A 12,292-nucleotide genomic window follows, 5' to 3' on the forward strand; every position below is an offset into this window, starting at 1 on the left:
TCACAGCACAGACATGCAGAAAGAGAAGAGTTAATAGCTGGATGAGATCACACTGTCACCGGCCATTCTTTGCTTTCGAGTCCCTTTGCAACAAAACCAACTTCTCTCTGCTATTTTCCATTATTGCATCTCACTGGAAAAATCAAAGACAGGCTTTTAAAGATTCCTCCCCTGTTTGTACACACTGCAGCACTGGAGCAAAATGTATTGAGAACAAGAAACAGAGACACAGCAAGGCAAGCAGCAGCATGGCAATGCTGTGCATGGCAGAACAGCTGAGTTTACATTCTCTCCATGATGCAGACACTCGTGCTTGGTGTGGATAAGGATTTAACAGATGCCAAAAGTCTTTTTACTCCAGGTCAGTGTGAACCATACAGAGCTTTTGACTTCAGCCACGCATCGGGTCCTGAGATAACCCCATCTCTGTCTCTGTTTTAAACCCCAGCTAAATAGATAGGATCATACATTTGGGCAAATCCCTTCCCTACAATGGAAGGACAGAGAAAATCAGCCTTAAAACACCAGTCCTTTGGGAATCAATAAACTACAGGCAGTTAAAAACAAGTCATGAATAATAAGGGAAGCCAAGGTGTGGTGTTCAAAGGGACCAGGGCTCCCATCAAGTCTCACCATTTGTGGGTAGCTAATGATGTGCAGAGTTGTGTTGGTAAAGGCAGCAGCATCCGCGTTTCCACGCATCCACTATTTTAAGGCTACTTTTGATCTCCCTTCATTATACAGCACATCATTCCCCTAATAGATTGAACTAACAGAGGCAGCCCACAAATCATTTTTCCCTCTCCCAGATCATGAAAAGAGGGAGCAGGTTGGCAGGCACACGTTTAGGGAAAGGCATCATGGCCTGGGCTCATGTAACACATGCTAATGATGCCATTAGAGACAACAGGAGCCTTGATGAAGCTTGCTAGATGCCACGTTTTATCTTCTCCTTCAATAGATGTGGAGTCCTTTGTGCTCCCTTCCTGACTAGCCCAAGCAGGATCATTAGAAGATGGGCTGCTGCCTTGGAAGAGGCTCAGAAGATTTCTGCTTATGGAAATGGGATGACAAGATTAATTTAAAAAGCACTACACAGTGAACAGCAGGTTTGTTTTTCAGGCTTTCCCTTATCCTGGTTTTATCCAATGCTGTTTTCCAAGCCAAACCAGTTTACAAACTGTGAATGCTGCCATGTGGCTTAAAAATCATGTTTTATATTAATCCATAAAGGAGAATAACTGCTGTATCTACTTCTACATCCCCCAAAACACACCAGTGTGGCAAGGATGCTTTCAGAAATCAAACAATTCAAGTTTATTGAAAGAAAGAGCAAATCCTCCCTTCTTTTCTTCTTCCTGTAGATACTAATACAGCCCACTCATAGGAAAGTAAAGGTCACAGTGTTTTGTTCCTAAAGCTTGGGCTGCTACGAGCCTGAAGAGCAGATGGTGGAAAGCATTTAACTAGCAAGCAAAATATTGCAACAACACAGTTGGTTTTGTACAACAGGTCTCTGTAGAAAATGAGAACTGTTTTTAAAGGTCAGTTGATGCAATGGAACTACTGCTAGTCAGCCTGCGTGGTCTATAACTACCATCTCTCTGTCTACAACAGTCTGTCTCGAAAAGATGACAGACTGCTGAAGAAAAGAATGTAATTGAAGAGAGCTCAAGAAATTATGTTTAATTTTCTGGGGGAGAAGAGAAAACAGAGGGCAATATTAAAAGCAAACAGCTGGTGGGATATTGAATGGTTAGAAGCCGGTCATACCAAGGAGGTTTTCCCTCTGAAGTATTTCCTCTCACCTTAAATGATTTACATTATGGGACCTCAGTGTCAAGACTAACGGGCTCGTGGTGGTGGCTCCAAAGGGAAATAAAGTGAGATCCTCCACCCAAACCAACATCAGCTTCCAGCTCTATCTACAGATCAGTGCCCCCTCCCTGGAAGCACTCAAGGCCAGGTTGGAGGGGGCTGTGAGCAACCTGGTTTCCCTGCCTATAGGAGGGGGATGGAAATACATGATCTCAAAGGTCCCTTCCAACCCAAACCATTCTACAGTTAACTCTTGCTAAAGCTTTCTCCCTTAAGTTACTGAAAGCTGAGGCATTTCATTCAAACACTAGATATTAAACAACAACAACAAAAAAAAACCCCTTCCAACTGCAAATTAAACTGGTTTTCACCCTATAACAACATCCGTTCTATTTTGTTGACAACTTCTGCTATTACAACCTCCGTCTCTGCCTAAGAAAGCAATGAACCGCTCAGCAGGGATGCAGTCAGATATCTCAACATCCTCATGCTTGTTGAATCATGCCTAGTCCATGCCTGAAATCCAATTAAATCTAAGCCAGCTGCTCTGTGCTAGGCTAATCCTATCTCACCTCATCATTCATGGTATGTACGCATCTGAAAAGTCCTGTCCAAATTGAGAGATCAGCTCTATGACTATTTATTCCTCCTGTAAAAGAGCCTAAGTGGGCCCTGATGATAATCATGCGCTGATGTGAAAGGAAACAAGTGGAAAGATGGTATTTCTCCCAAAGAGCTTAAAACCCACTTGAAGTCAGTTCAACTCTTTATGGAAATAGCTCAGTGCTCAGAACTTCCTGAAAGCCTGGCTTTTGGGGTCAGGCATCTGGGAATTGAATAGGGGAGATCATTAACCTACTCTAGGTTAATGTCAGTGCCTGGATGCATCTTCCTGACGTTCATTGGATTAATTGCTCCAGCAAAATGCTAGATTAGGTCTGATGTCTGTGACACAGCCATGAGTTGCTGTGTACCTTCTGCTTCATGCTGGGCACATCTTTCACAATAGCAATTAAAAACAGAAAGTAAAAGAAATGAGAACTAACGCAGGCAAAGCTGGAGGAGGATTTAAAGTTGGGAGGTACAATGGATTCTATTCGTGTGTCTCTCAGAAGCAATAAATCCTACTGAGGGAAACACTGAAGGCAAAAAAAAAACACTGCTTGGCTATAAAATTCCACCTCTGAGGATCATAAAACACCATGCACAGAGCAAACATCCTTTCCAGGCATAATAGGACTGTCAGAAGTGATTGACAGCAGTGACAATCTGTCATAGAAGGCCATACCCATGTGATAGCATCCTGCGTGGAGCCGGCTGGCAGAAATGAAATTGTTTATTCATCCTTATACTATGCAGAGGATGGGACATGCTGTACAGCATAAGTGCACCTTTTCTCACAAGCTGCTTTTGAGCACCGGCATTATCCAAGCACAGCTTTTAGTTCACATTATGCTGCTACCTTCATTTCCATTTCCCTCCACCCTCCCTTTGGATTTCTCCCCTCTCATGCCCTCTGTGCAGGCTGCATGCTGAGCGCTGCCGAGGGAACGCAATGCCATGTCACCTCCAGGCTGATGCTGCCAAAATCCCACACAAACAAGAGAAATGAGCAATCTGAAGGCAAAGCTCCAGCAGTCTCTCTGAGGGAGGGTGATACTCCTCGGCTGGCAGCGAGCAATCCCTGCCATGGGCTATTTTCATGATGAGAAAACCCTACTTTAGATGGATGGAGACCTCCGGGGTCAAGAGATCCCTGCAGATTGCAATGGCTTTCATTAAATTTCTGTCTTCCATGGGCAGAATTAGAGCTGGCAGCTTCTACAGAGCTTATTACCTGTCCCTGGATACTGTTTAATGCTGACAAGGGAACCTCTCAGCATACTGACAGCCACGTCTTGGTCAGCACCCACTGCACATCCATGGGCAACATGCCATGCTGCTCCTGTTGACAGCAAAAGGATTACCTTCAAAGTAATGTCCCACTTGATAGAATGAGAGACAACGGCCTTAAGTTGTGCCAGGGGATGTTCAGGTTGGATATCTGGGAACGTTTCTCTAGAAGAGTGGTGATGTACTGTCTGCCCAGGGAGACGGAGGGGTCACCATCCTTAGTGGTGTTCAATGTGGAGATGTGGCACTGAGGGAGGTGGTAGAGTGGGTTAGAGTGTTGGGCTTGGAGGTCTCTTCCAGCCTTAATGATGGTGGCTTGGAGCTCCATCATAGCATCCTGCTTCTCCATCATGGCCCACAGCTCCACATGGGGAGCAGGTCAGCTCAGAGCTCTGCTCTCTGTTGACAGCAATGGGGCCCAAAGGAACACGGAGCTGTGTCCAGGTGGGTTAGGAAAGGCACCATATTCTTGACATTTTCATCTGCTGTTGGCATTTCCTTCATCAGTCGCTCAAGCAGCACTTAATATGCATTCAGGACAGCCGATAAGTAGTAAAGTAATTCTCAGGTGCTAAAAAAAGAATTCCCATGTAAGGAATTCTTCCATTCTGCCCCATTTTTATTCCATCTGCAGCTTGCAGATGCCTGTCAGCACCCCCCAGCTCTCACACCTGACTCCACAGAGGTATTGCTACCTGCAGCATGGGGAGTGTGCACAACCCTAAGGCTCAGTTTAACCCTTCTCCTCCTTCACTGTCCTTGGCTAAAGACATACAGAAGCAAGGTGAGCACCATGGCTGGCAATGGATGTCTTCTAGGGTGGCATCTCTGGCTGTTTTTGGGGAGCAATTGGCTCCCTTGCCCATCTTTCCCACTGGATTGTGAGCACCGACCACCTTTAAACCGTCAGCATATCTCTCCATTTGCAACCCAGAGTTTGTTACCAACACCAGGGATTCCCAGCTCGCTTCTTGCATGCAGCAAAACCCTATTAGCTAAAGCAATTAGAACTAAAGGTCTTTGAAAGTGAGAAAAAAAAACAACACATAAGATAAGCACCAGACTCCACCTGAGAGAATATAGGAATAAGACATGAAAACATGTGGCTTTGGAAGAAACCAAACCCCGGGGACCATCATATTAGTAGTGATGCTATCAACACTGACCTGGGCTGACCATCACAATGGCAAACTTAGCATGGAAAATGACCAGGAAAAAACCTGGGTATGATAACTTTGCATACAGCGCAGCTAATCCTTACAGAAGTAATTCCCTCCTTGTTGGACTTCTAATGGGAGGTGATAGGCACAAGCTGTAATAGGGGCAATACTGACCAGATATTCCATTAGAAAAAGAAATAAAATAACATAAAGCACATAGCAACATCTTCACAGGATTTCATGACTTTTAACTGACATTTTGGAGGCAGATTAAACCAGCAGCTCAGCTGTGTGTCTAGCACTTCCAAATGTGGCATCAGCACAGATGTTTAGTGCCAAAATGATTTTCTTTTACTGGGTGATGATGCTGGGTTCCCATCCAGGGGTATATCAATCCCCAGCCCTAAATGGTGTTGCGTTTGGGTTATGCTTGAGTGGGCACTATTGGTGGTAGGTGGACAGTTGGACTAGATGATCTCTGAGGTCTTTTCCAGCCTTAATGATTTTGAGATTCCTTGATAAATCTAACACATCAAAAGCCCTTCTCTGTACTGAGATGGCCTTGCCCCAGCTGTGCACTTTATAAGCTCATGTGAGTTATAAACAAGTGTCAGGGACTAACATTTTGCACTGCTAAAAGCACCCCTAAAAATGAACTATTTGCCTCTAGGTCTGTGAAACGTGTCTTTCTTGTATGATAACAGATGTGGATGTATTGCTTTCGTACCTGTGCATCCATTAAGAGGTGCCTCATCAGCATCATGGCACTCTTCAGAGATTCCTTCTCGCTGGGCAGAAAAGCATCTTCGTCTTCATCCAGAGTTTTTGACTTGTTCACAATAAAATGGGAGATCTGGTCGTTCAAGGAGTGCAGCGACTCCACAGCTGGGGAGACAGAGGAGAGCAGAAAGGGAATGAAGCCTCATCTAATGGTTGGCCACCCAGCCCATGGCAGAGGGTTGGGACTAGATGGTCTTTAAGGTCCCTTCCAACCTAACTGTGTGATTGTATGAAACGTCCTGGATGGGAACAAGATATGCTTGAACATGGTGGCACAAAAGAGTTCACTGCACATAAATTAATGAGATATTTCCTAAATTCATCTGATATTAAGCATTCATAAAACCTAAGCTGAAGTTTAGGCTGAGAGACAAGCCTGTTCAGTTTGTGATGCAGTTTGCTTTTAAACCTTTACAGTTGTGAGTCTATTCTCTAGACTCATTAGATAAATGAGGCACAAATAATTCTTCAGAGTATTCCCCTTCTGCAATGAAAGCCCTTGATGAGGTTGTGGCTCCCAGCAATGCATTGCTGACACATGCAGCACGTACTGCAGCCCCTGCTCTGCTCCAGCTGCTGTCAGCAAGGCAATGTGTTATTTAGGACACCTTGACAAACTGATCTCAAGAACACCAGGCAACTGAAATACACTCAACCTGGTTCTGTCCAAAGATTATCTTATCACAGAATTCAGGGTAGCAAAGATTAGCAAAGACTTTTTTTTTCACTCCACTGGAAATAAGAGGTTGAATTGTATTATCCTAAGCTACTTTAACCTTCTGGTTTGAAGCAACTGCTCAACATTCTTCATTATTTCCTGTTTTACCCTTTGGGAAGGTCAGTATAGTGCTATGTTTAAACTCTGGTTAGTGAAACAAAGCATTTTCCATACAGACGATGGAAAAATGCATTGAAAATAAAGCAGTTGGGATCTTCTGAATCTTTGACCACCAAAGTAAAAACAGAATGCCCAAACTGAGTGTCCAATGTCACAGCCTGGTCACAAACAGAAATATCTGATATTCCTCATTTAAATCAAGAGCAACATCCTGCCTTGTGCACACACAAGATGTAAGTGGGAAAACTAGAGTGGAAAACCTTCCAAAATAACAGGAAATCTTAAACATCTCTGCTGAGCAGTGTCAAACCAGGCAGTTCCTTTGCAAATGTGTAACTTAGGATGTAAAACGTTTTGATTATGGACCTTATAAGCACAGGTATGTTCTGTTCAGTTTTAAAGATACTTGTTTGTGCCTTCAAGAAAGAAGGAAAAGTCAATTTTGCCTCTTTTTATCAGTGCTTGTGGCTTCATCTTGATAGCACATCAGTAACGCTGCGAGCAAGACAACCAGCTAAGTCAAAGTTACAGCTAGCAGAGCTTCCAGCTTTTCCAATTCCAGTTTCAACCTTTCCTCTCTGCAAGGATCCATCTCAAGAGACAAAGAAACCATCACAGTTTTCCATTACTTCTTTGACATCATCTACAATATGAAAGGATCTGTTTCTGGGGTGCTGCTGTAAAGTCAGGGGGTTTTTTAGCTGAGCACTTCTGGGCAGGAATCCCCAGAGAGCAAAGGATGTGCAGGGGAATAAGGAAATTGCTTGTTGCCAGAGATGGGGGAGAAATATATGCATATACATAAGCTCATGGCTTCAAGGAAGAGCAGTGAAACAGCTCCATAAGATGCCATTTTATACCCTCCAGCTACTGCCCAGATGAGTGCAAAACAAACTGTAGATAATATATCCTCAGAGTGACAGATAAAAGCCAGCAGTGTCTAAATTTAATTCCTGCTCACAGGATTGACTAAATGGAAGTCGACGTACACCATAATAATTTTAACATGGGGCAGAGTGGAAGAATTCCTGAGCTCATCAGCTGATTCAAGACAATGTCCAAGCTGGGCTCTCCTGCAGGCTGTCAGTGCTCATCACCATGGCTGGAGATGTGATTCCATGGAGAGAAAAGCCAAAAAGCCACACTGAGTGCACTGACCCTTGGAAAATCCATCCCAGCCGAGCACAGAGCAGTCTTCAGTGTGTGGGGTTGCCAGGGGAAGCTCATCTCCAATGAGTGGTTCTGAGAACCTAGCAAAAGGCAATGACGTGTGTGGGCAAACTGTGCAATTCATTCAAGCCTAATATTACAAAACAGCTTCTCAAACATCATCTACAGGGTTTGTTTTTGCAGAGAGGCAAAGGTATTTGAGGCACTTCAGGCCTTTCCTGTACCATCTCTCCCCACTTTTTGTATGCAACCATACCAATTACAGACAAAGCTAAGATGTAAGTAAGACCTGTCCTTACATATAACAGAATCATAAAGGTTGGAAAAGACCCCTAGGATCATCTCATCCAACCATCCACCTACCACCAAACCTGCCCACTAAACCATGTCCCATAGCCACGTTACTGTGGTTGTCTGGGACAGCTGATTAATGATTCTGATTAGGAAGCATTCCGACTGCAGCATTTGCTAATTGCATTTGGATGCATCAATGAGTTTATTCACTTGGTAGAAGAAGAAATCTCCCTTGGCAAAAGCCAAGCTCATGATGAGTGTTACCCCTTCTCCATTGCCAGTATAGCAATGGGTGAGCACACACAATGATACCTGCAAGGCCCACGGCCACCAGGATCTCAAGGCAAAAGCTCCATCTGTGCAAACCAAGCCCAAAGAAACCCAAAGGAGCCCAAATGAGCTCACTCTCCTTTGGCTGATCTACCCAATATTATGGTAGATGGGAAATACACGTTGCAGCAACCACGCATTGGTGATATTGCCATTTATTTGACCAAACATTTCACACTCTGCAGAAACATCTAGAGCTGAAACACTCTGTAAATATTGTCTCCTGTAACTGGTATGAAGAGACCAACAGCTTTTCCTTTCCTTTGTAGTCTTTAACTTGTTCCAAAGAAGCCATTCAATGAGCCCCTCGCAGGAATAATTTACCACACCATTAACTGAAGGAAAAATATCTGGTGTCTACATTAGGGGCTCAATCACCTTTCAGAGAAACACTGAGAAGAACTCATTACAGTAATTACTAATGAGCTGGCCTCTTTGGGCTGTAAACGCTTTGTATGTAACTGGCAAAGAGCTGCACTCATAGCTTCCCAGATGCAGAAGAAAGCCATCAGACCAATAAATGGCCCTGCAGTTCCTGAGCAAAACAAGCCCAGAAATGAAGCTGGTCATTTTTTTCAGCTTATTAGCTTCTCCTTACCAACCTGACCTTTTTGGAAATGAAAAACGACATCGAGAAGTGGAGCTTTGTGGGGTTGTGAAAGCTCTTTAGTGATCAGCATTTTATTGAGACCTTTATTCTATTAATATTTTATTTTAATGCCCCAGGAGTTTCTATTCGAGGTTGGATTTTTAACTATCTCCATTAAAACCTCAATTTTTTAGCTGGCTGTAAATATATACATGTATTTTGAATGCAGTAATCTGACAACAACTTATGCAATTTTGCATGACGTTGCTCCTACATTGAAAAGCCATATATCCTAGTGTATTGAAAAGCCATATATCCTACTGTACTGAAAAGCCATATATTCTAGTAAGAAGCAGAAAGAGAATCAGAATTTTGGAGCCATGATGCAAGAACAGATGTTCATGCTCTCCTTAGAGAGAAAAAGGCCACATGCAGAAGTTTGGGCACACTCAAAAATTGACCTTTCCAAAAATTGACACTGTCCCTTCCAGCTTGAAGGATTCTATGAAAGCACCTCGCTTTGCCTCAGTTTCTTCAGCTCTAAATTCTATGAGCCTGGCTCCTCAGCGAGTGAGCTGAAGTGTTTACCAGCATTTGGCCAAATTCTTAAGAATTAAAAAGCTCACTGTGCACTCGAGCTAAAATACTGCCAGGGGTCACGTAGAAAATGAGCAATATATTTCTATTCTGGCAACAGTCTTGCTAGAGCCATGAATATTGGAGAGCAGAAGTGCTTCCAGCGCCTGAAAGTTTGCCTTTCCCTCTCTGGGCTCTATTAGCTACCCTAATAAATAACACAGCCACTTGCCCCAAAGGAAAGAACAAAAATGCAAATAAACTTTGCTTTGTGTATGTGTAGGACAGTGAGACCAAGTCAGAGGTTGGAACAAAGCAGTCAGAGGTGGATTCTTGCTGCTTTGTGATACGCTGAATGGAAGGAACCCATAACTCCTCCAGCAAACTGGACCCCACCAAACTTTGGCCAACAACTATTGTTGTTCTCAGAGATATGTGAGATGCCTTAATCCCTGAGGAGCCACAATCTGCCTCTCCAGGAACAATGTCAGACTGGGAGGCACAATAGATTTACAGTATTAAATCTAACATCTGCAAGAGAAACTCATTTCAAATTTGCCAAGAAATGAAAACCCCTCCCCAGATCAGACAAGACCCACAGCTGCTGCTCTCGTGTTTCTATAGGTAATCATTTGTCATCTCCATTGCTAATTGTGCAAATATTATATTTCATAAACAATAGCTGCTTTATTTAGACAAAAAGGAAGTGAACAACCAAAATTACGTGAGCCAACACAGCAACATGGGCCAGATATCCAGTTGCTCTGAGCTGACCCCAGCGAGCAAAGCCCATATGTGCAAGTACTGAAGTGGGCAGCCCAAGGGAGGTCTGGCGCTCACTTTGCCCAAAACTGACTCTGAGATCTTGGATAGGTCAATAAAACCGCATGACCTTGGATGAGCCACCTAAACCCCATGATCTTGGATGGGTCACCAAAGCCTCATGATCTTGGAAGGGTCAACTTTTGCGCTCTGGTTTCTCATCCATAAACATGAGGGTTGTAGCCGAGAGAAATACCGTAAAGAACAAAGATGCCACCACGGGTGAGGGACTTGCTTGGCTATTTCCCTGCTATTCAACTCCAAATCATGAATTGTTCTGTTTTAACAAGCAGCTCCTGGCGTAAACAGGATACTCCATCTCCTTGGTGTCAAAGGTGGAAGAAAACACATCCTGAGGGGAATTTAATAAATCGCAGGCTCTTCTGAGTTTTTGAATAAAACGAAATTGTTAGAAGACAAATGGACTTGATTTGTTTCCCACCAAACAGCTGGAAGAGAGTGAAGCAGAGCTGCATGCCTTTGTGAGTGTTGAGAGACTAATGAGCATTGTCTTGCCAATCCACTGGGGTAGCAAGAATCAGAGAAGGACACCAGGAATCCTGAGAGCAGCTTAAAAAATAAGGAGACATAAAAAAATAAAAGGGAAATCTAGTTTGTTTGTTTTTTTTGCTGATATTTTTGAGATTTTACCTTAAAATGCCCATCTTTAAGCTGGAGGGTTCAAAAACTTAAAATAAAGTTTGCATTTCACGTAGAATGGCTTAGTTTGGGAGGGACCTTAAAGATCACCCAGTTCCAACCCCCTGCCATGGGCATGGTTGCCAATTGCTAGATTAGGATTTGCCCAATACAGAAATGCCACCAGTTACTACATTTGCAATAAGGTCAGAATAATGGCAACTGCAAACCTCACTATGAAAACCAATTGTTCATAGCTGGAAGAAAAGAAAAGGGGATAGAAGTTAACAGTCAAAGCAGGTATTTAAATTTCCTTAGAGGATTCCTCGAGCTGCTTAAAACCTTAAGATGCGACAGGAACAAAATGCTGGGTTTAGCAATTCTATCCTTAAAAAAGGAAGCCCAAGGTTGACACAGTGTTATGAAAAGCCAGCGTTCAGGCAGAGGAAGCGCACAGGTTGATAAAGCACAGCTGAGCACAGCGGATCACAGGGTCACGTTTTATCGCGCTCACACAAAACCAACTGTCTGAGACAACCAGGAGGGCGATGCGGCTCCTGAACAGATAAAGGTGACACCAAGGATCACACCAGATGCTATATTTGCACTGATCCTGCCGGCAGAGCCACACGCCGTCAGCTCCTGCCTTCTTAATTGTACTGCTGCATTTCCTTTGCATCCCAGACCCATAACCTCCAATGAGCAGAAGCAATAGGACTGTGTTTTATTGGTGGAGATAGGACTCTTTTTCTACATTAAAAACATATATCAAACATCAAATGTTTGGCCTTCCTCATAATTGATGCAGTCTTGACATTATTGTGTCAATTGCTGCCTAATTCTGACTGGTACCCACCAAACCATTGCATCAAATATCACCAGATCTATTTATATGGAGTAAAAATAACTGTCTAGAAGTATTTTCATGCAATCAAAGCTAAAATGAGACCATATTTATTATTTAATAGTCCTGTCACAATTATGTCTTTGGAGCAAAAGCTTCGCATTGAAGACCCTTCTCCAGTGTCATTCGTTTTCATTGGCAGAGAACTGAATAAAATCCTCTCAAAATAAAGCATGTTTTTTTCAGGGCAGTATTTAAGCTTATTCTTTCTGTCAACTGTGTCTATAAAACCTAGCAAGAGAGTATTCTCTGTACAGAATATTATCCTGTGATCAACTGTGTCTGCATGCTTCAAGCTCAGCTCAGGTGGATTTCCATGTAGTTAAACCAAGTAACTCAAGCTGCAGTCCTAGAAAATCTTTCATGTTTCTGCTCCTCCAGCATAGCAATGCACTCAGCCTTCTTCCAAGCATTCATAAAATGTGATGGGTTTAACTTTCCAGAAAATGGGATTTCATCATCTCACAGATAAATGGGAA

The 12,292-nt window shown here is 43.2% G+C and overlaps 1 protein-coding gene across 1 annotated transcript in view; it reads right to left on the reverse strand.

Moving 5' to 3' along the window:
* Positions 1 to 12,292, reverse strand: part of KAZN (kazrin, periplakin interacting protein) — a 129,453-nt gene that overhangs the window by 90,083 nt on the left and 27,078 nt on the right. The window contains exon 2 of the mRNA XM_032448735.1: positions 5,599 to 5,756. The gene's annotated coding sequence lies outside the window, so the exon portion shown is untranslated. The remainder of the gene's footprint in view (positions 1 to 5,598; positions 5,757 to 12,292) is intronic.

The sequence above is a fragment of the Coturnix japonica genome, chromosome 21, assembly GCF_001577835.2.
Source record: "Coturnix japonica isolate 7356 chromosome 21, Coturnix japonica 2.1, whole genome shotgun sequence".
Taxonomy (NCBI): Eukaryota; Metazoa; Chordata; class Aves; order Galliformes; family Phasianidae; genus Coturnix; species Coturnix japonica.